Source organism: Episyrphus balteatus, chromosome 2 (genome assembly GCF_945859705.1).
Source record: "Episyrphus balteatus chromosome 2, idEpiBalt1.1, whole genome shotgun sequence".
In the NCBI taxonomy this organism is placed as follows: Eukaryota; Metazoa; Arthropoda; class Insecta; order Diptera; family Syrphidae; genus Episyrphus; species Episyrphus balteatus.
In genome coordinates, this window is record NC_079135.1 from 16,829,058 (window position 1) to 16,850,424 (window position 21,367).

Below are 21,367 nucleotides of genomic sequence, written 5' to 3' on the forward strand. Positions count from 1 at the left end.
TATTAGATTTGGGCTATAAATAGCCCAATTAAGATTGAACTATCATACTGAAAATGTTGTCGGCAATTTTGGAAAAAGATAGCCCAATTTCTGATAAGTAGCCCAATCTGGCAAGCCTGCTTGACTCCATTCACCCTCCCCCCCCTTCCACACTCCACCCACCACAGTCGAGTCGCTCCTCTTTTGATTTTCTAATTTTCTCTCTCCCACGGTGATATGGTGAGTTGGAGTCGAGTTGCCCGGTTTACCTCATCATCCGCCGTCATCTCCCATTGCCCCATCCTTTTTATCCTCACTCACTTACTCACTCGCTCTTCCTGCCTTGACCAAAACCATCGAACTATCGTCGATGTGTATTTTGTTTAATTAGAGTTGCTGTTATTTTCACTCTTGATCCTGGTTTAGATACATTTTCCATGGATTATTTTATATGTAGGTATGTACCAATACACTCTTTACACCTGTCACACAATTAGCCATTGCTAGCTGGTGATGGTGCTCTTGGTCTTGGCAAAGTTTTGCTTGCTTGATACTCGTACACTCTTGGCACCAACCAAACCAACCAACAAAACAGCACCTGTGTGCGTATTATATTCTGCCGCGTTATTATTATTATGGAGAGGAGTGGTTGTTTTAAAACAAAATATAAAAAAAAATAAATGCTTCAATAAAAAAAAAAAATAAATGAAAGAAAAGAATATGGCGTGTGTGGTTCCATGCATCTAGCGGTGTTTTTCTTGTTTTTTTTTTTTTTTTGCTTTTTTACTTTTATTATTTTTGGGTCAAAAGAAAGTTTCACTTTGTAATGTGTATTTGAATCTAATCTTGTGAACTGGGGTAGGTTGGTATGTATGTATCTAATTGAGTTTTGAGTTGAAATTGAAGTTTAAGAAAATTAATAATGCTGGTTGAGTGGTTAAACGTGTCCATTTGACTTATTGCTTTCGAAGAACTAGTATCGTCAAAAGGTTTACCAAACGTATTTTAATTTCTCTTATGATAATATTAAGACATTATGTTTAATGATTACCACTAAGTATGCACTTAGTTTTTGCAGGAGAACTGTAGGGAAAGGGAATTTTCATTTTATGAGTTCTTCGCTTTTTACAAAAAATTGCAGGTTACCCACAATCTTCCGTTAAAAACTCACAATTACCTATAATGGATGTAAATTTTTTTCTGACACAACAAATCATGCATGTCCAATGGACATACAAACAGATGGAAACCTTGTTATAAATTATGGTCCATTTTATTGCATGGGACTGGTCATTTGTAGCTAAGTCCTGTTCTACAAAAGTTCTTATTTTTCTCAAAAGCGAGCGGTACTCACACAAATTTTGTTTTAGGAATTTATTTGGGCAGATGTACATATTGTTGGTCTCATGAGAAATCCTCGTAATTCCCAAAATCAAAATTTTACATGAGAGACGAAAGAGTAAACAAACAACAGAGTAGTTGGGAAGAAACGCGCTGTGCAAAATTTGAATTTAAGTCTATTTAGAGTTTTCGGAATGACCCCAAATTTTCTGGGTTCCTCCGCTGACATATTTTCTAAAGAATGTCATTCAAAAGTCATTTTTGAAAAAAAGTGGAGTTGCAAGGTTTTCTTATGAAACCGACGATATGTAAATATTAGGTACTTTGTTCTTTTAAATAGAAGATTGACATACATCAGAAGTGAATCGACAATCGCACAAAACGTAAAACGCTGATATGAGTAGATGTGCCACTTTAATTCTTGCATTAGCTCGTTTCCATGCGAAAACATACTTTGCACGTTGGGTTTGATTCTGAATGTACAAAAAGAAAACACCTGTTTTCAATCCTAAATCTTGATGCCCAAAAGTAGTGTGTACATAGATACCATTTACGGCTTTTTATCAAATAAAAAAGAATGCGTTAATATTTTTTTTAACCAAAAACTTAAATAGTTTTTTTTAACGAAGCCTTAAAAACGCTTTTTGAAGGAATTTTTTTCGGGAATTTTGACCGAATACAAAAGTTCAAAATTTGAATAAATAAAAAATTTATGCCATTTTGAGTTATCCAATTTGAATATAACAGTCCAAAATTTAAAATTTTGATAAATAAGTCAGTGGCACATTTATTACACATTTTTTAGTGTGTAAGTGTGTAAATTGAAAAAAAAACGAGCCACAATTTACATATATGTAGTTCGGGAGACCACAGCAACGCTATCATAGATCTAAAGAAAATTTTAAATTGTAAGTGAAAGATGACTCATAAGTAATGAAAACCACATCCGCCACCACATCTCATCGACCTAAAAGATGATAATGCAGTCAAATTGAAGTTAGTAACATCTCTTTCACAATTTAGAGATCTTCTGGATTAAAGCTTAGAAATTTTTTTCCAACCCTGTCGCAAACGTTAGAAGCGATGAATGCTCCTTAACTTCAAACCGGCTGCATGACAAAACTTCCATATTTTTACTGATTTTTAAAACTAGACGTTATCACTAAATTTGTTACTAAATCTGCCATTTTGGCTCCATTTTTGTGAAAAAGAGTCAAGACTGCGGCAAAATTTACTACTAAACCACTGTTTTGGAGAGCGTTGCTAAGCCTTTTAACCAAACAGTGTTTGCAAACGAGAAATTAACATTCTAGCAAGATTCTGCTCCAGCTGGTAAAACAAAAAACAATCAAGAAATCACTATTCCAATTCGATTCAACTAAAATGTCTTGTTCAACATTTCTTTCAATTTAGAAAAATACAAAATTCCTTGGAACTATTACTATTAGTCAAGGAAATCTTTTTTTAAGCGTTCTATAAAATTGAATTACTATTTACTGCAGTGAAAATGAATGCAATAATTGCTAATTTTAAATAAATAATTACTAAAAGCGCCCAAGGAAATATTTAGTACTAGATTTATGCTCTTATTCTGCGTAAACTTATAGTGAAGGAATTATTTCCTCAAACCACAACGTTTTTTTAGCCCTGTCGAAATGAACCTATACATTAAAAATGTTGTTCTACAAAATTGACGTATCGGATTTTATTGTTAGCACTTACCACATAAATATGGGCATAAATTAAATTTTGGTTTACCTAATAGAGGTTTGAGATTGGAGTTGTGGTTTAAACCTCTTTTTTATTTAAAAAAAAAATCCATATTGAAATTCATCCATTTGATCATGTTAACAATATTTTTGTTTTATACATTTTTTACATTCAAAATTAAAATAGAAATTGAAGTTGTTTTTTTCATTTTTTTTTTCATCTTACCTACTCCACCTTCTCACTTATTTCATATATTTCGAAGCTCTAACAAGGGATGAATCTGACTAGAATTCTATTCGAACCACCCACGTACCATCACTTCCTCCATCCCCCAACTCAATTTTAAATTCCTTGTCGTTGCTTTTTTTTATATATGTATATATTTTTGTTCAGTGTTTTGTATTTGGTCCTGTGTGTCGGAGCAAACCTCTGGATAAAATGAAAAAAAAGGGTGGTGGTTTTTTCCTGTGTGGAAGAAAGACTATATATTTTTTTTTTGTTGAACATTCCATTATTACTATCCCCGTAGGGTGTTGTAGAGAGTTTGTTAATGGCTTTCGAACGCTCAGTGAATTGACAAAAAGTTACTTCTATAGGGTTATCTGTTTCATAAATTTTTTGGTTGAAAATTAGCGAAGTGTATGCATTTAGTTTATCTAACTTGTTCGTCTAACCTAGACAAATGGTATTTTTGTTTGGCATTGGAATTAGGAATATATTTTTGGATAATGCATATTCAAAAACTTGTGTGTAAAAAATAAAATACATAGCATTCCAATAAATAATGCAAAATAATCACTAGATTTATTTTTTTAGATTAGATAGATTTTTATTGAATTTATTATTATGATTTTTGACATGACAACATCTGCCTGGATTAACAATGAGAATATAAGTTGCAATAAGCTTTCATAAAATATGTATATTTGCTTATCGTTTATACATACATAGTAGATATATCCAATTTTTTTAAAAAATTATTTCAAGTTCTTGTTTTCCTGACGATTGTCATGATTTCGACAGGGACCACACTTCCATTTCACGTTTATACCCCAAGGCTCTACCTGTGGCGTTCACAAAACATCAAAGAGTATTAAGGTTTTGAAGTCTGAGAGCAACTAAATGCATAATTACGTTGCATTTGTTTGATCCTGGATCTCTACTTCGCAATTGTGCAGTGTAGAGGTTTTCTTTGAAATAAGGTCTAAATATCGTCATCACAAGATGGTTCACTATTGTTCATAGATTGAAAATATTCGAACTTTTCGAACTTTGGAATCACTACCTCACTTATGTTAAACAAAAAACGAATACCTATATATTCTGTCTTTTTCGTACTTCTTATGGTGGCTTCGATTTGCCTCCAGAACATCAAGTGCTCGTTATAAGGATGTAGGATCTTTTCTTATGATGACGATATCATCTGTTAAAAAATAACTGATTCGCTTATTGATTCGTCACCTTGACAAGTTGAAAACTACTTTGAAAATAATAAAATAATATGTAATTGGCGTGAATTGAAAAAAATATGAAATTAAAAATATTGAACTGGTTTAAGACTTTCCTCGAAAATATAATTCAGAAATTGAAAGTAAATGGACATTTTTTTAAAACAAATTATGTTGACCAGGGAATTCCTCAAGAGTTTGTATTGGGGACTCTCATGTTTATAATCTACATAAAAGACATTGTTGGTGTTTTAAAATACTGTGAAATTGCCTTGTTTGCTGATGATGCTTTGACTTATTTTGCTGGAGAAAACATTGAAGAATGTCGTCGTCGGGAGTATGTGAGAAGACCAAAAAATGCATCAAACGATCCACGATACACCGTGAAAACGGTGAAGCATGTCAGAGCGAAACTGATGCTTTTCATACAACGGTGTTGGGCCTATTAATCCCATCAGGGCCCATCAAGGGTATTCTGGAGTACGTAAAAATTCTCGAGGAGGTTATGTTACCCTATGCTAAAGAGGATATGCCTTTGGTTTGGGTATACGACAAGATAATGGTCCAAAGCGTACTTCGAAAGCGTCAAAATGATGGTTTAAGAAGAAAAAGGTATGCGCTAGGAAGTTGCCCGCACAATCCCCCGACCCTAAACCCTTTGAAAACTTATGGGGGAATGTAAAAGATGAGGTCCATGAGGTGAAACTAAAAAATTCGAAAGATTTGTGGCAGGTAGTGCGAGATTCGTGGATTTCAATACCAGTCGAGAAGTGTCAAATTTAAATGGACTCTATGCTCCGAAGATGCATTCCAGTAATTAAAATAATCTTTAATCCACAAAGTATTAATGGTAATCTTTAATAATTAACACACTTTCATACAACTTTTAATAGTTTTCTTACTTTTTTGCCTTATAGTTGCAGTAAAATGCTATACACTGCTATTTTTGTGAACAACCACAAATTTTTAAAATGGATGTATCCGTGACAAAAGCAACGGTAAAAAATCAATTTTAATTTTTTCTGGTAATATTAATAAAATACTTTAATTTGCTATTTGAAGTTTTGTGAAAAATATTATAACGTTGAAAATATTATCCAATATAAGTTCAAGTGACCTCAACTCCAAAAATGTATAAAGCGTTTCGCTTTATACATTTTTGGAGTTGAGGTCACTTGAACTTATATTGGATTATATTCAATCACTCCACTTAAAATAAAAATAATTTTAATAATTTTTTATTATTTTTGTTATTTTTTTCTTCGTTATTGTTGAAAATATTAGCCTTTTTGTTTTATTTGGGGAGCACTGCTATTATTATGAACACAACTGTATATTTTAGTGATTTTCAATCAAAATGAGTAAAAAAAGTTCAAAGTGCGAAAGCAAAAGGTTTTTCCATAAGCAGCAAAATAGGGCAAATTGACCATTTCGAAAAGAATGATTTAAAAAACAGTGCCTCCTACAGTAAAAACTTCAAGGGAGGAATAATAGAAGCTTTAACACATTAGGAAAAAAGAAAAGTTATAAGAAACGCGTCGAATTCAGCTCAATCCACGAGAAAAATTGAAGAAAAAGTTGGGATGACGGCCAGCACATCGACTGTTAGGCGCTAATAAATGTAATATTAGAAATTTTAGAAAATAACTGGTAAAAAAAAAACATAAGGACAGTTAAGATGCTCAAAAGAGACTTTGCTTATCAGTTTTCTTCTAAAGCCAAAATAGTAGCGGTTGGTGTTGTTGTCTGTATTTATAGCGGAGCCTAGGTGTAGACGAAGTCCTTTACTACCTTGAAGATATAGCTGTCGATAATGTTTCTATCTTTTTCCATAACTAAGAGAGTCTGCATCAACTGCTTTTTAGTTCTTGTATTTTTTCACTGTCGCACTTACTTATTCGACTTACATATATGTATGTCAAGAGGGGCACATTTACCAAACTTTTAAAGTATTTTTTTTTTAATTCTTAGTCACTGGATTGATTTCATCACTAGACCTACGCTTCTCTGTCACACTATTAGAACAGTTCTTAACAGTGATTTTGCTGTCAGGAAATCAGTTTTTTCAACTGTATCAAAGCAAAATGCTTCTACCTTCATATGTAAGAATTGCGTCCAATATAAAACTGAATTTCTATTGAAATAAGATTTGCGTAACAAATTCTTAAAGCCAAATGAAATGTATACATTTCTTATTTGTATGCATATTTTGCGGAAAATTCTTCCCCATATATCTTTAGTCAAATATGAATTAATTCTTAACCTTTAAATTAAAAGTCCTCGGATCACGTGTAGCATCGTCCTTCTAGAAAATTTTAAAAATGTATTCAACGAAAATAAAACGATACAGGGAGACTTTTTGTCTGGAAGCTAAACTATTTTTTGTTTAATATTTTCTTCTTCTTCTTTCTTCTATGAAAAAAAAGTATGCAAATATAAAATAATAACTAAAATTTTTTTTATTTAAATATATACCTACATACAAAATTGATTTTGCTTTTCTATTGTTTTCCTAGAATTTCCATTAACTCTATCAAACTCCAATGATCTACTTCTAATTTACTGTAAATGAATTCTTAATTCAATTTATCATTTCATTAAGCTATCTAAACGCAATTTAAAACCTCTTATACATTTGGCAACCCTGCCTTAATTTTAAAAGTATGTTTCTTCCAGGAATATCGTAATTTTTTATTGAAATTTTCTAGATACCTACCTAACCAATTTTCTGTGTAATCTCCTAGAAACAACACAAACACATAAAAATTTCTTCAAAGAAACCCAATTTCCAAGAAGGTTTTACTCTATTTACATAATTGTACCAACATTAGGCTTATGTAAGGTATTTAGTTTTTGTGTTTATGTACAATTTGTCTACCGTTTTTGACAGATTTGATTGATTAAACAATATATATAATTACATTTTTCAGCTACATAGCCGCATGATATTTATCGGTATACAACTGATTACATGAGCTTCAGGCAATACCAATTAAAATAAATTTCATTACAAACCCCAAACATCTTATCTGACATGTTATTAATAACAGAAAAAATAATAATAATAAAAAAAAAAAACAAAAAAAGTCACCTATCTCGAGCAAATTAAAATTATTATGAATAGATTTTTTTTTGTTCCCAACAACAACAACACTAAAATATATATGTACTTATATGTAGAATTGTAGGTACATGTATATAATTTTAACCAAGCCGCGCCACCATTCACATTGATGATTACATAATTTCCACACTCTCATATGTATGTTTGTTTGGCATGGCGATGATGTCGACCCCCGAAAGTCCAACCAAACCAAACACACTATACAACAAATCTATACAACATACATGCGCTTGGTGAGTTTTGCTAGAATTTTCTCCCCCGCTATCCATTACTTGCTTCAGTGGCTTAAAGATTTTTAACAAAAAAAAAAAACCAACCACCATCCCACTAAACCAACTATACAGAGGCCAAATAGAAAAGATGATGATGGCAGAAAAAGAAAAAAAAAATATAAAGAAGAAAAAATATAAAACACCCCAATCTCCCAATTCAAATCCAAACAACATCCAAACAGTGAAATATTCCATAGAAAAAGGAGAAGAAATTTTATTTTACTTTACTTTTCATTTTTTTTTTTAAAGACACAAGCATCCCTTTTCAGCCCCATCGCTCAACTCATTTGTCCACCACCATTCTCTAGCTGCCATCAGTACAGTATAGAGAGGCCACCCTAACTCATTCCTTTTCAAAGTAGAGTAGAGTATTCCCAACCACCATATTCTCATCATCACCCACCACCCCCACAAACCCAGTTTTACCACCACCACCACCCTGCCTGCATTACCATATCATGTTATCTCTCTAGAGAGCAGCGAGCGGCGGAAATTCACCCCTTCCACATGATTTCTTTTCTTTTGTGTACCCACGCTTCTACTGCTGCTGCTGCTGATTCTCTATACTCTATGGTTCAAACCAAGGCGTACGTGTACTTATTATATTTATATATACATTCATACATATATATTTTGTATGTAGGTATATAATACTTGTATAGCCTAGCTCTACAACACACGTATTTTATATTTCGCTTGTACTTTAACTGATTCGGTTCCATAGTGTACCACGTCGCGTCCTTCGTCGTGTCGTCGTCGACGTTAATGTTAGCGGCCTGGTATGACGTTGACGACGGACAGTCTCGCTTGTTGTGTATATTTGCAGGAACGTACTTAATTTGCAAACTTTAAAGGTAGGCCCATTTTGTATATACTTTTGACAGATGCAACTACTGACCTTATATTCAAAGTATTGCTTTGCTTCGACTCCAATCGAATCAGTCATTTAAAAAACGACTTAAGTCCAGCGGTTAAAGTTCAGAATTCAAATATCAGTTCTTATTCGAAGTCATGATCATCATCTGTCTATATTTACATTAGAAAAAAAAAAAAAAGTTTTTTTGACAGTTGACATAAATTGGAAACATCTTCGCGATTTCATCAAAAATGTCTCCATTATTACACAAACATGTCAAAATAAAAAGGAAATGCAAAATTCATTGTACTGTATATTTTGTGGCGGCAAATGATCTCAGTACTTTTACATGTGATTTGTGTTAACAGCAGCTATCAAACAGAACTAATAACTGAATTTCATAACTTCAAACACTAAAACGTGGTGGAATTTTTTAAGGCAAAACATGTCATCTGAGTAGATTAACATTAAGCGCGTCCCACAAAAAAAAAATATCTCGAGGACTCAATCCCATTATGAAAGAGACCAAAATAACTTTGTACAACAAGTCTTCACTTGAATTCACTTTAGTATGTCATCGCACAACTGCAACTTTTTTTTTCAAATATTCAATTGCGAAAAAAAATAATTTTTAAATTATGTACCTTCTTATATAGTGAAGCAATCCCCAAAAAAGAACATATTCTCCAAATTATTATTAAAATATTTAGGTTTTCGCCACTTTTATTTTTGCATACCACCAATCAGCGGAGATTTTGTGTCTCACTTAAAAAAAATCTCTCTCTTAGATCTCTCTTTGTGGGACGCGTCTATTTAAAACAAGAAGAATGTGAAATTTTTTTTTTTTTTTTTTCAAAACATATAATTTACAGTTTAATGGAAAATCTGATTGGACTGGCAACGTACAAGAAGCATTAGCTCTGTTCAACGAGGCAATAGCTAAAACAAAAAACGACAGGACAGAAAAGTTTCGTGAGAAACGTCAGAAAAAAAAGAAAACAACAAATACATTTGACAGTTCTCACGAATTTTGTTTTAAGCTGTTCTGACTAAAAAGCAAGAACAGAAAATTCTGTTCGTAACTGTTCCAGACAGCGTCAATGAACTACTAGAACAGAAAAACCTCAATTTTCTGTTCCGCATAGTTGTTCAACACACATGTCTATTAAGTAATAGATTTTTAGTCTACGTCTTACTACGTTTGTGAACCCGCCAACTTCTAGGTATTGGGTTTTGTTAATAGTTCATCTATGGTTTTGCAATTCTGTTTCTCTTTGAATTGTTTATTTGGCAAAAGTTTTATGAGTGCGTTCAGATAATGCGATATTTTCCGAAACTGGATGACAAAAAAGTAATGTCAGAATTTGAATGTGCCTTATTGTGTGACATTGATTTATTTTTAAGACCAACCAAAAAGCAAAATCACAAAATCGCACGTGACATGTTGTTTTGCGATACATTTTACACAATTGAAAAATCCTGTAAAAGAAGCGAAATTGTTCAACAACTCGGAAGGCAAATTTACTTGCAGGTCCAAATTTTTCAACAACGAGTTTGTTTGATTTGATAGAAGCTGCCTATTTTTTTTTACTATTTTTTTAATTGCACCTCAGTTTGACAAAAAAGTAGTACAAATCGAATGATTTGATAAAAAAAACTGTCAAATTGGAAATATGTACCTAGTTGTTGTACTAGATTTCTACTCATGATTAGTCTACCACCTCCAAAGGAACCAATCACCTTTACATCATTTTGACAGTTTATTAACCAAATAGAAAATTAAACATTAGGGTGTTGAATCAATAGAAAACAAAAAACAAAAGATATTCCGCTTCAGATTAGAATCATACTATTTACTCTTCATTTTCTATTTCGTCATTAACAGTTAAGATATGACATTTCTATGTAAATTAATTTAAAAGAACTTTACATTTGGGCCTATTATGTTATTCAAAATCCATTCAACGTCCCTGTATTTTCTTGAATTTTAAAGTGGGGGTGCAGCTGAGCGGTGGTGGTGGTGGCTTTTGTGTCTCTCCTTTTTGCAACCCACACCAATTTACCGAACTCAGCCACCATGATCGAGAGCAACTACTATACCAGCCAGCAGCATCAACAGCCACATCAACCCCCATTCTCTCACCCCTTTACACTTACTCTTACCACCCCCACAGCCCCCATCAACATCACCCATCCAACAACCAACCCCAACCTCTTTGTTAATATATTGGCGGCCGTTTGTTTTGTATGTTTCTACTGCGTTTATGTATGTGATGTGATGCTAGGGTACTCTGGAGTATTATTGTGATGAGATGAGAAGACGACGACTACGATGATGGTGGCTGGGTCTATACACTAGGGCTGGTACTGCTGGTGATGGTGCCGGTTGGGGTGTTGGGTGATGGGTACTATGGTGGTTCTGGGTTCCTGGGTTTTGTGGCTTAAATTTTGGATTTTCGAGAGCGAGAGAGAATCTGCATTGGAAATGGCCGATTAGTTTCGGTACCGCGCACAAGTTTCGTGTGCAGTTTTGGTATAGTTATTGTTGTTACACTTTGTGTTATATTTCCTTTTATGTCATTGATTTTGTTAATTACAAAAGATTATTGTGTGTGAGTGATGCAAATATATATATACATTTATTTGTATACACACCTACATATAATCCTTCATATATTTTTATATATGTATGTAAAACCTGATTACAAAATGTCATCCTGAAATTTTATTTTCTTCAGGTAAAATCCAAAAAAATGCCTCAATTTGCTCACTCGCCACACCATTAAATATCGCACCAAATAACCATAAAACAAAAGTCGTTGCTATAAAACAATGTTGTAAAGATAAAATCGTATTTTTTCTCTCTTTAACGATAACAAAAATGCCATATACAAAACTTAAGCTACTTGTAATAACCTTTTTTTTTTGTGTTATTTTTGGCTTTTAGATGTGAGTAAGGGAGTAAAATTTATAACCTAACAAAAATAGGGTTCAGCAAAGAAAATTGACTCAACGTATCTATATGTTGTCTTTGAAGTATAGATAGCGAACTGTGTGTCATGGACTTGAATGTACCTATGTACGTATAGAATTCTCAAATGTTTGAATTTTTTTTTTCTTTTTTATTAAACTTTAACATAAGTAGGCTGAGTAAATAATAAGTACATAAACACCACCAATAAACTTGGTTCATTAAAATGGAGGCTATACACCTTTGATGGCATTAAATGAGTTTAATACAAACTTACACAAGTGTTTTAACGGTATTTAGGTTTTTAATTTGTTTTATCTTATTGTCAGATGTGTACAAAAACTAAATGGTATCGGTTTTTAAAAGCTGATTTTGTCACTCAGTCAAATGTCAAAATATTGACAGTTTTATTTATAAACACATAATAGAAAGTGTATAAAATTATAATGCCTCTAAACACAAAAATATTATTTATGAAAGTTATACAACGTTATGTAATAAATGCATTAAGTTGACATATGAATGTAATTTACTTTTTCACACAAAAACATTGTAACTTAAATGGAACAGAAATGTTAAACAATCACCCGCTGAGAGGTGTTTAAAAGTAACATTTTTTGCATCCTTTCTAGAGACATCTATTACATTCACATGTCAATCCTTAAACGCGTTTTAGCGTAAAATGAGTTTATTAAATGTTGCATAACATTTTTATTTATAAAGATTGACATTTGAATGTAATAGATTTCTCTAGTAAGTACTTTATCTGCCACAAAACAAGTATTCTTACTTTAATGGATCAGAAATGTTAACCAATCATCCGCTGAGAGGTCTTAAAAACTAACATTTCTCTATTTTATTTATTTCAAAAGACATGACTATATGTAATAACTCCCGCAAAAGATGGCCATTTGCACCAAAAAAGAAACAAAATCATTTTATACAATGCATTCTCTTAAAAAATCCTTGTTAAAAAAAAAAAAAAACTGTCTCTTGGCCTAGATCAAAAACTTTTCAACTTTACCTCCTGCATATAAACAGTTTCAGATATCAAATTGGTAGACCTGTGACCAAGACATAATAAAAAAAAAGTTATAAGAAAAAAAACAATGAAGAAGGAGCAAAACCCTATATGCAACCCTGCAAATACCCCCAAAAAAAAAAAAAAAAAAAAACCAAAACGAGAAGAACTTTTGCAAAACTCTACTTAGAACAAACATCCTTCCGCTCCGCATGTGCGTTCTTCTCTTCTATCGATTTCTTGCCAAACATGAACTTCCTTTAACAAAAATCGATACACACACAAGTTGAACGGAACTGATATAAGAGTTCATGTTATTAAATTTCACAGCAAGAAAAAAAAATATAAATGAAAATGAATGAAAAGGAAAGAAATGAAAATAAAAAAAAAAAAAAAAACAAAACAAAATTGAATACCATTTTCATACTTTTGCTTTGCTTTGAAGAAAAATAGAAACAGCACATGCCTGCTTTATGTGTCCCTCTTTTTCCTTGTCCTCGCGCTCCTTAAATCGTTAATGTGATTTCCGTATAATAGTTCCAGTTGCTGAAATTGATTTTGTTATTTACACAGGACATTGTAGGAGTTACATCATATCCAGAGCAAAAAGGGTTTTTTTATTTTCTTTTTTCCTATTGATAATGTATAGAATGTATGTTGTATAATGTTTAGACATAGACATAATACCTATATGTAATTCATAAAAGTGATTCAATATAAATGATATTTCTAATGCAATTCCTTTTACAATAATTAAGTGTTTTTGGTTTAATTTGAACTAAACGAGTTATTTCTACTATATATGCAAGTGTTGATAACTTTTCATTATCAATTTGAATATTGAAGTAGGAAAGGTTAGGTATATCTCTTATTTTAATTAAAGCTATTTTTGCTATACTTTGGTCCTTTGGGATTTAAGTTGTTCAGTTAAAGCCTTTAGTATGCAACTAAAGGAAACAATTTACATGAAGATTTAGAAAACTCAATGTAAAGTAAATAAATAAACTTTGTAAACTTCAATACTACCATTCACTTTTTCCTTCGGATTTCATCCTCGGAAATAAGTAAAATGGATTATTACACGAAGTGGAACACGCCCATTTTTTTAATGAATTTGAAAATAAATAAAATCTAACCAAAGTCTTAAAAATCTTCTAATACTTACCGCGTTGCTTCTAAATCTACTCCTTTTATTGTCAAATAGACAGCTGAGAAAATGACATTGGACACGTTCAAAGAGCTAACATAAAGCTATCGGATAGCTTTTTGTTGTTGTAAACAATGTTAAAAATTAGCAAGGAAACGAACCATTTTCTGTCAAAAAATAATCTGAAGGTATCCGAGAATTTCTGGTATACCTCAGGTATCCGAGTGATCAGCTGATAAACGTTTGGCCTTTTTTTATTTTGATTACTTTTCGGGCGACTATTCAGCTTGAAAATAAAAAAAAAAATTGCAAGAATAAAGTTAAAGCGATTGTGCAGGTACTATTCAACAATAAAAAAAAATGTAATTTGCTTAAAGCAACAGTTTCCTCTTTTTAATATTTACATATTTTTTTAGTAGCTGCTTTGGCAAGCTATCTGGATAGCTTTTCGTTCAAAGAGATATTCCAGATACGGGTATCCCAGATAGCCTATCCGATAGGTGTTTGAACGTGCCCATTTGTTTTTAACTTTTCTGGAACTGGAATTGCAATCGATCTAAACTCAGAATTGAAGGTGGTAAATTACTCATGAATAGAAGATCTAGTACTTTTACTACCACATCTAGTCAATCTCCTCTAGCAGATTAGAATTGCATTGATTTCGTTGAAAGTTCGTATTATTAAAAACCATCCATCCAATCTGTTAATGTACTAGACCGGTTTAGTCTACCACATAAAAAAAAAATCAGGCCTTAAATTATTTTATTTGCTTCTGTTTTTATTTCACCTTTTAGCCTAGTATACAGTTCTTTTTGATAAAAAAAATAAGTGGTGAAGAAAAAAATTTTTTTCTTGAAAACAAATATCTGTGATCAACAGATGACAGTTGTAAGTTTTTTCCGCAAAAACAAGGGGCTGCTGAAAACAACCAGAAAATGATTGACATGTTGCATTGAAATTCAGAGATGGAAAAATTAAATTACTAAAAATACAAAAAACTGCACTACATAATTTACTCATTTAATTCTCATTGCAAGAACATAATTTCATTTCACAAAATTTTCCAGAAAATGAATTTTTTTTATAAATTCATTCAAATCATCATAAACATTCTGAGGTTGAAGTTTCTTGCATTGAACGCGACCATTAAATCTTGAAATGTCAAACTAAAACTTAAAAGAAGATCTGTTTAAGTACTTTTTGGACAAAAATATAAAATCTTATAAATTTTAGAGTGGAGTGAAATCATCTCATAGAAGAGAAAAATAGTACAAAAGTTCTCGAAACGATTTGAAGACAAAAATGACTACTTTTTCAATATAAACAAATGGTTTTACTTTTTTGTTCTTGTATTCGAAGAATTTTGTTGATCTAAAATTCGTAAGAAAAAAAAACTATATATCTCGCAATCGCTCTCTTTTGTGAAAAACTACACAGTTTTTGAGTAACCAAACAGGAATTGGATTAAAAATGTTAAAAGTAGAAATATTTCTATTCTGGGCAGTGCTGAAATAGAACTACAGTTGCATTGCATTAATCTACTAAATGGAACTTATTAAAAATTCGAGCAGTTAACTGTCAAAAAAATGTTATGTGCAAAGTGCAATGTGCAAGAGAACTTAAACTTTCTAAAACAATACCATATGAAACAATTAACTGTCAAAAAGCCAATAACCCTATGTTGTATCCGTTTGATTTCGAATTGGTTTTATATGCGAAAGTTGCCAACAACATAAGTTGCTTCCCATATAACACTATGCACTCGAATTAGAGCAACTTAATTGTTGGTTGGGGTGCGCAGGCCATGCATGAAGTTTCGGATGAACGCAATATGCAGTGAAAAATGCATGCGTCGCTGAACGCAGCACTTCACCTTGAATACACTCATATTCTTTTTTTAAAGTTTATTATGATAGCCCTGTTTAGGTGGAATACATGCGAGAGTTCCTCGCATCATCGCGCTTGTAACAAATAGGGAACATCTTACTTTAAATCTTTTGAAAAAATAAATTGTTTTCATTATTTTATTTGTAGGTATGTTTATTTGTTTATTTTTATAAATGGTTATTTTCCTATTTGGGAAAAAAATTACATTCTATTGAAGAGAAATAAAAACAAAAATCAGATTTAAGATAATTAACCATCAGAAGGTTATTATATAATGCTTATATTTTTTCTTCATGACTATTTTATTTCGGCACAGACTGATTTTTACTGATTTATCAAAATAAATACATTTTTTTGTTGTTGTTGATTGCATCAACAAAATTTATGTTTATATTTTCCATGATTACTTCCTTATACAGAAAAAAAAAATATATATATAAATAAACCTGCAAAAGTCCACATATATCTACAAATACATAATAATAATTTAAAATACTTTTGCAATTTTTTTTTTGTAATTAATCTAGGCCACCGGCAACGATGTGTAAAGCAGCAAATAAATTTACATATCTCGGTTCATCTGGCAGCACTTTTTCTCAATAATATTTTTTTTTATCGCCTTCGTGAATAAAAGTACTTCTTTTGGTCGTTTTTTTTTCGCTATAGTTGTTGTTGAATTGATGTTGTTGTTTTTGTTGTTTGCTATGCTCTGCTAGGCAAATGTGAGATTCTTTTTTCATTTTTTGATTTTAATTGCTTTTTTTTGCATTTGATGTTTTTTTTTTTTTCATTCTTCTTGTTTTATTATTTACTGCAACTTAATGGATATACTATACATCAAATCTATGATGTGAAAATAGATATAAGGGTATTTAATCTTCATATTTATGTACATCAAGTACACTACAGTACTATTGGTTAGCTCACACCGAAGACCAAACCTATTCAACAAAAAAAAAATCTATAATTCAGTTATCTTGGTTTAAAAAAATTAACAGCCATATTTATAAAAGAATCTTAAAGGCAGTTTAACGTTAAACAACCTCTAAATAGCTTTTAAGTACAAAATGTGTATTTATAAAGAATTTACACATTCAAGCAACGTTGCTTAACGATTGCTTATTGATTTGACCACATATGAATTATTCCTAAGATCGTGAGCTCAGTATCATGTTATTAATTTATCTAGGGTGTAGGGTGAAGACTTCATTTTGGTTTGAAATCAAATTATTCCCTAAAAGGAGCTTGAATTTTAAATTCAAATCAAAGTATTAAAGAATGTTAAAAAAAAAATTAAAATGGTTAATATAAATAAAAAAAATCAATGCTCTCTGGCTTTGCTCTGTGCATTTTATTAAGGAACCCGACGAAATCAAACTCATCGTCAATGTTTTTTTTTGCGCAGTCAAGGTTAAGAATTTTTGATTACAAAAATACATACCCTCAAGTTGTCGAAAACCACGTTATGTTTCTAAAATGTAATAGTATTTTGTACTAGATTAGTCAATTCCCCTTCATTTTTTGAAACAACTATCGTTTAGTTATTCATCTCTGGAAATTCGATTATAAATACAAATTTAAGCAACGTTGCTTAAAGGCGAATTGAGTATTTAAGCAAGCTTAACTAAACAACCTCTGAGAACCAATTTAAGCAAATCTAATAAATACCGCTGTAAATCTCTCATTTTTTTTCCTTTTTAAAAGGCTTCGAATGCATCCATTGAACGAATTCAAATATGTTGTCTGAATGTTCAGATTTAAGGCCTAACCAAAACTGTCAAAACAAAACGGAAGCTAATTACAAAAATGAACGAAAAGTAATGCCGGATTTATACGACTGACAACTTGCCATTTAATCTGTCACACATCTGTCAATTGTTTGTTCTTGTCATTATAAAGCCAAAAAATGAGCATGTTCATTCTTTTAAGACGGCTTGTCATTTTTTAAGAAAAATGGCAGGGTAAAAATAAAGTGTCAAAAATAAAAAAATTTATGACTTTTTGTCACTCTTAAAGTGTCCATTGCCAAGTGCATTTAAGTAGGTAATTGTGAGTGCATTCAAAACTTTTTTTTTTTAAAGGAGTTGAATTTACTTTAAGTATGCATCACTGTTTTTTTAAAAGCTCGCCACACTACTTTTTTTGCAAAGCATCCCCTCTTGGTATGAATTATATTTATTTGTAATGCAAAGTAGTACAACCGCATTAGGCAGTTCAGCTTTTCTTTGCGATATGTCAAATGCATATTGTACCCATATTTGTTTTGTGTCGGCAAGGTAGTGTAAATCTGGCAAGAATAAAAATGACAGTTTGACCTGTTTGTCAAAAGTGACAAGCACATAATAGCCCTGTTCCATTTGAGGTGGTAGACTAATCATGAGTAGAAATCTAGTACAACAACTAGGTACACATTCCTATCTCCTCGGACAGAAGATCATGAATTAATCGTAGTAGATACTAGATCTACTCATGACTCATGAGTAAACTACCACCTCCAATGTAACAGAGCTAATGTCCGTACATTTTACGCAATGTTTGCAATGCGATTGTCAATAGAAGATTCATGATTTTATTAGTCGTTGCGTCTAATCAAATGATTTCCAGTGTAAAATGAAAAAGATTGACCTTTTTCCAGATGTGCTTAGGTTCGTACTTACTAAAAAAAAATTCTTCCCAAAATAGCATTTTTGCAATAAAATACTTGATGACTTTTAATTTATTTGTTTCTATTAGATAACAATTATATTCCTCCTAAAAAACAATTATTATTCAAAAGACACGTATTACCTTCCCATATCAATAAATTCTTTAATAATAATTTATTATTATTATTCAAACTAGGTATAATAAAAAAAACCTCTCGAAACAAAAAACATTAAACACAGAGTCACAGAATAATTGCCTTTTTTTTTGTTGTTAGTGCTCTAAAAAAGATAACGAAAAATAAAAGTCGAGAACTCTGGTGTTACTCTATAAATATACACGCACTCTTTCTGCTTGGCCTGGTCTATAGAGGTACAGTCTGCAAAACGACGGAATCCAATAACAACAACAAAAACAACGAAAAAGAAAGAAATTGATTTCAAATAAACAATGACATGATGTAATAGACATATACAAGATGGGGAGTGTTATTTGTTTATATAGTTGTGTATCTTTCAGAAAAAGTCTTGAAATTGTAATTCACAATGTTTATTTGGAGAGGGCTGTTGAAGTTAAGAATTTTTTTTTGTTTGACAATTTATTACTTTTTTTAGAATAGTCATGTCTACTTAAAGATAAGATTAGTCTTCTGTTTTTGTTTAAATGCATTTAATTGGTCAGTTTAAACAAACAAAAAAAATAACCAATTTATTAAATACCCTTGACACGATTGTATTTTTTCGACGATATTATGGCAACCTATCATCTCAGAGATACAATCAAGTGCATTATGTAAACACAAACACATACCACACTAATCTATAAGCATATAAGGTAGAGGGAGTGGGTAGGCATGTATGTATTAAAAAATATATATAAATCTGATAAAACTTAACAGTGCCGGAATAGGTCAACAAAAAAAATGCGAGATTTAAACAATATCGAACGAAAAGGAATAAATTGCATCATTGCAGAGTTGCACTATGTCACTACCTTACCTACAGTGAATTAGTTATATTTGTTATTCTATCTAGTGAATCTGGAAATTCTATTACAATTTTCGCTGCTCAATCAATTAAATAGTTGGTTTAGAAATTCTACTACAATTTTCGATCAATTTAAAAAGAAAAAAAACTTAAATGAAAATAAATTGTATACGGATCGGTAAGGTAGTTCACAGTCGTACGTTTTATCGACATCAAACCAACTTATCAACCTAACGATAGAAAAAAACTAAGAAATTGATTCTTTTTGGTGAAACTGTCAAATGTACTAGTTAATCGATATGGAACAACTTTATCAATTCTGTTTTAACACTTATTATACTTTACACAAAATAGTTCAATTTGTTTCGAATGTCCTACCTTACCTACATCAAATTTAGTAAAATTCAAAGGGGTTCTTATATGATTTAATAGACAACCGAGATCAAAGAACTAACTTTCTTGGAGGAAATTATCCGGGGAGAATTGTTCATTAATCCAAATGATTGATAGCAAAAAGTGACAGATGGATTTTATGACAACCTTTTTTTCTTTTTTTGTTTAATGTCAGAAGGCCTTTTGCAAAGCTAATACACTACTGATTCAAGCAAATGGAAGCAACAACAAAAGAAAAGAAACAACAAAAAAACTGAAATTTGTCCACTGCTACGAGTGTTTCGATGAAATTGCGCTGATAAGCATTATTTTCAGATAGTGATGGTTGTCCCGTACAAAAAAAATACAGCAAAAAAAAAAACTTCAAGTGCAGTTCATATGAAGTTGATTCATCGTCATAAACTAATTAAGGGCAAACGATTTTTATATTAAAAAAATATTAAAATGATTGTTAATTACAATAATTATTTGTGCTATTCTTTATATTCGTATATTTACGAGTAGATGCAAATTCATGGACATTTAGATTATATAGGTATATAAAGTATGTGAATGTTCAATGAAAATTGCCATTTTTTTTTAAATTGCGATTGTGCGATTGACTTAAAGGAGTGTTTGTAAGTATTTTTAATTATTATTTGCGCATCAAAAAACAATCACACCAGAGAGTAGGTGAAATCTATTTTTGGGAAAATTTCACTTGATGATATTGTTGTTGTTGATGGGTTGTTATTGCTTATAAGTACCTCCTTGCACAGTAAATTATGTGATGGAACGAAATCGAATAGCATCGTACTCGATCAATTGCTTGTATAAAAAAGAAATATTGCTGCTGAACAGTTAATTTCTCTTCTACATTACATACCTAGTTATAATATTATGTCGGTCGGTCTTGATCGTGGCACATTATTATTTATGTATGCGTCGTTTTATATCATATAGGGTGTGTCATAATCTAAAATTTTTTTTTACATTTGTAATCCAAATCTTCGTTTGACAAAGTAATTTGAAAAAATAATAGAATTTTACAACTGTCACACGAAGATATTGTAATAGTTACGACATTGGTTATGAAATCGTATTAATATAGGAGTGCATTAGTGAAAAAGTCCCCAAAACACATTTCAAGTGCATCTAACTTCATGCCTATGAAGATCTGTCAAAGTATTTTAAGCATTTCGCTCTGAAGTACGCTATACGAACAGCGAAATTGAAAATTGTACTATATTATTGAAGTCCTTTCGCATCAGCACCGCAGGCTTTAAAATAAAGTACAATTTTTTTATTAGCTTATAAGCTTCACAAACAGATCTGATACACAGATTGCAGGTAATTTAGTGTCGCGATAAAATTCTGTCATGTTAAGCAGAACTGCTTATAGACATTCAATTTATTTGTTTGTAACCTTTTAACAAAACTTAATGGATGCAACAAGGTGAATAAGGGAATGAGTAATTCTACGTCTGCTTTCTTTACCTTTTTTAGAAAAAAAAGGTGAACAGTGCTTCCAAGTTTGACAGCATCGAAATGCACTTAACTTAACACGTGTGCTTCTGGTCGAATAGATATGATGTGTAGTGTAGTAGTAC

The 21,367-nt window shown here is 31.4% G+C and overlaps 1 protein-coding gene across 3 annotated transcripts in view; it reads left to right on the top strand.

Moving 5' to 3' along the window:
* LOC129912632 (transcription factor dcp-66) overlaps positions 1 to 21,367 on the top strand; it is a 59,586-nt gene that overhangs the window by 2,026 nt on the left and 36,193 nt on the right. The gene's annotated exons all lie outside the window — the stretch shown is intronic.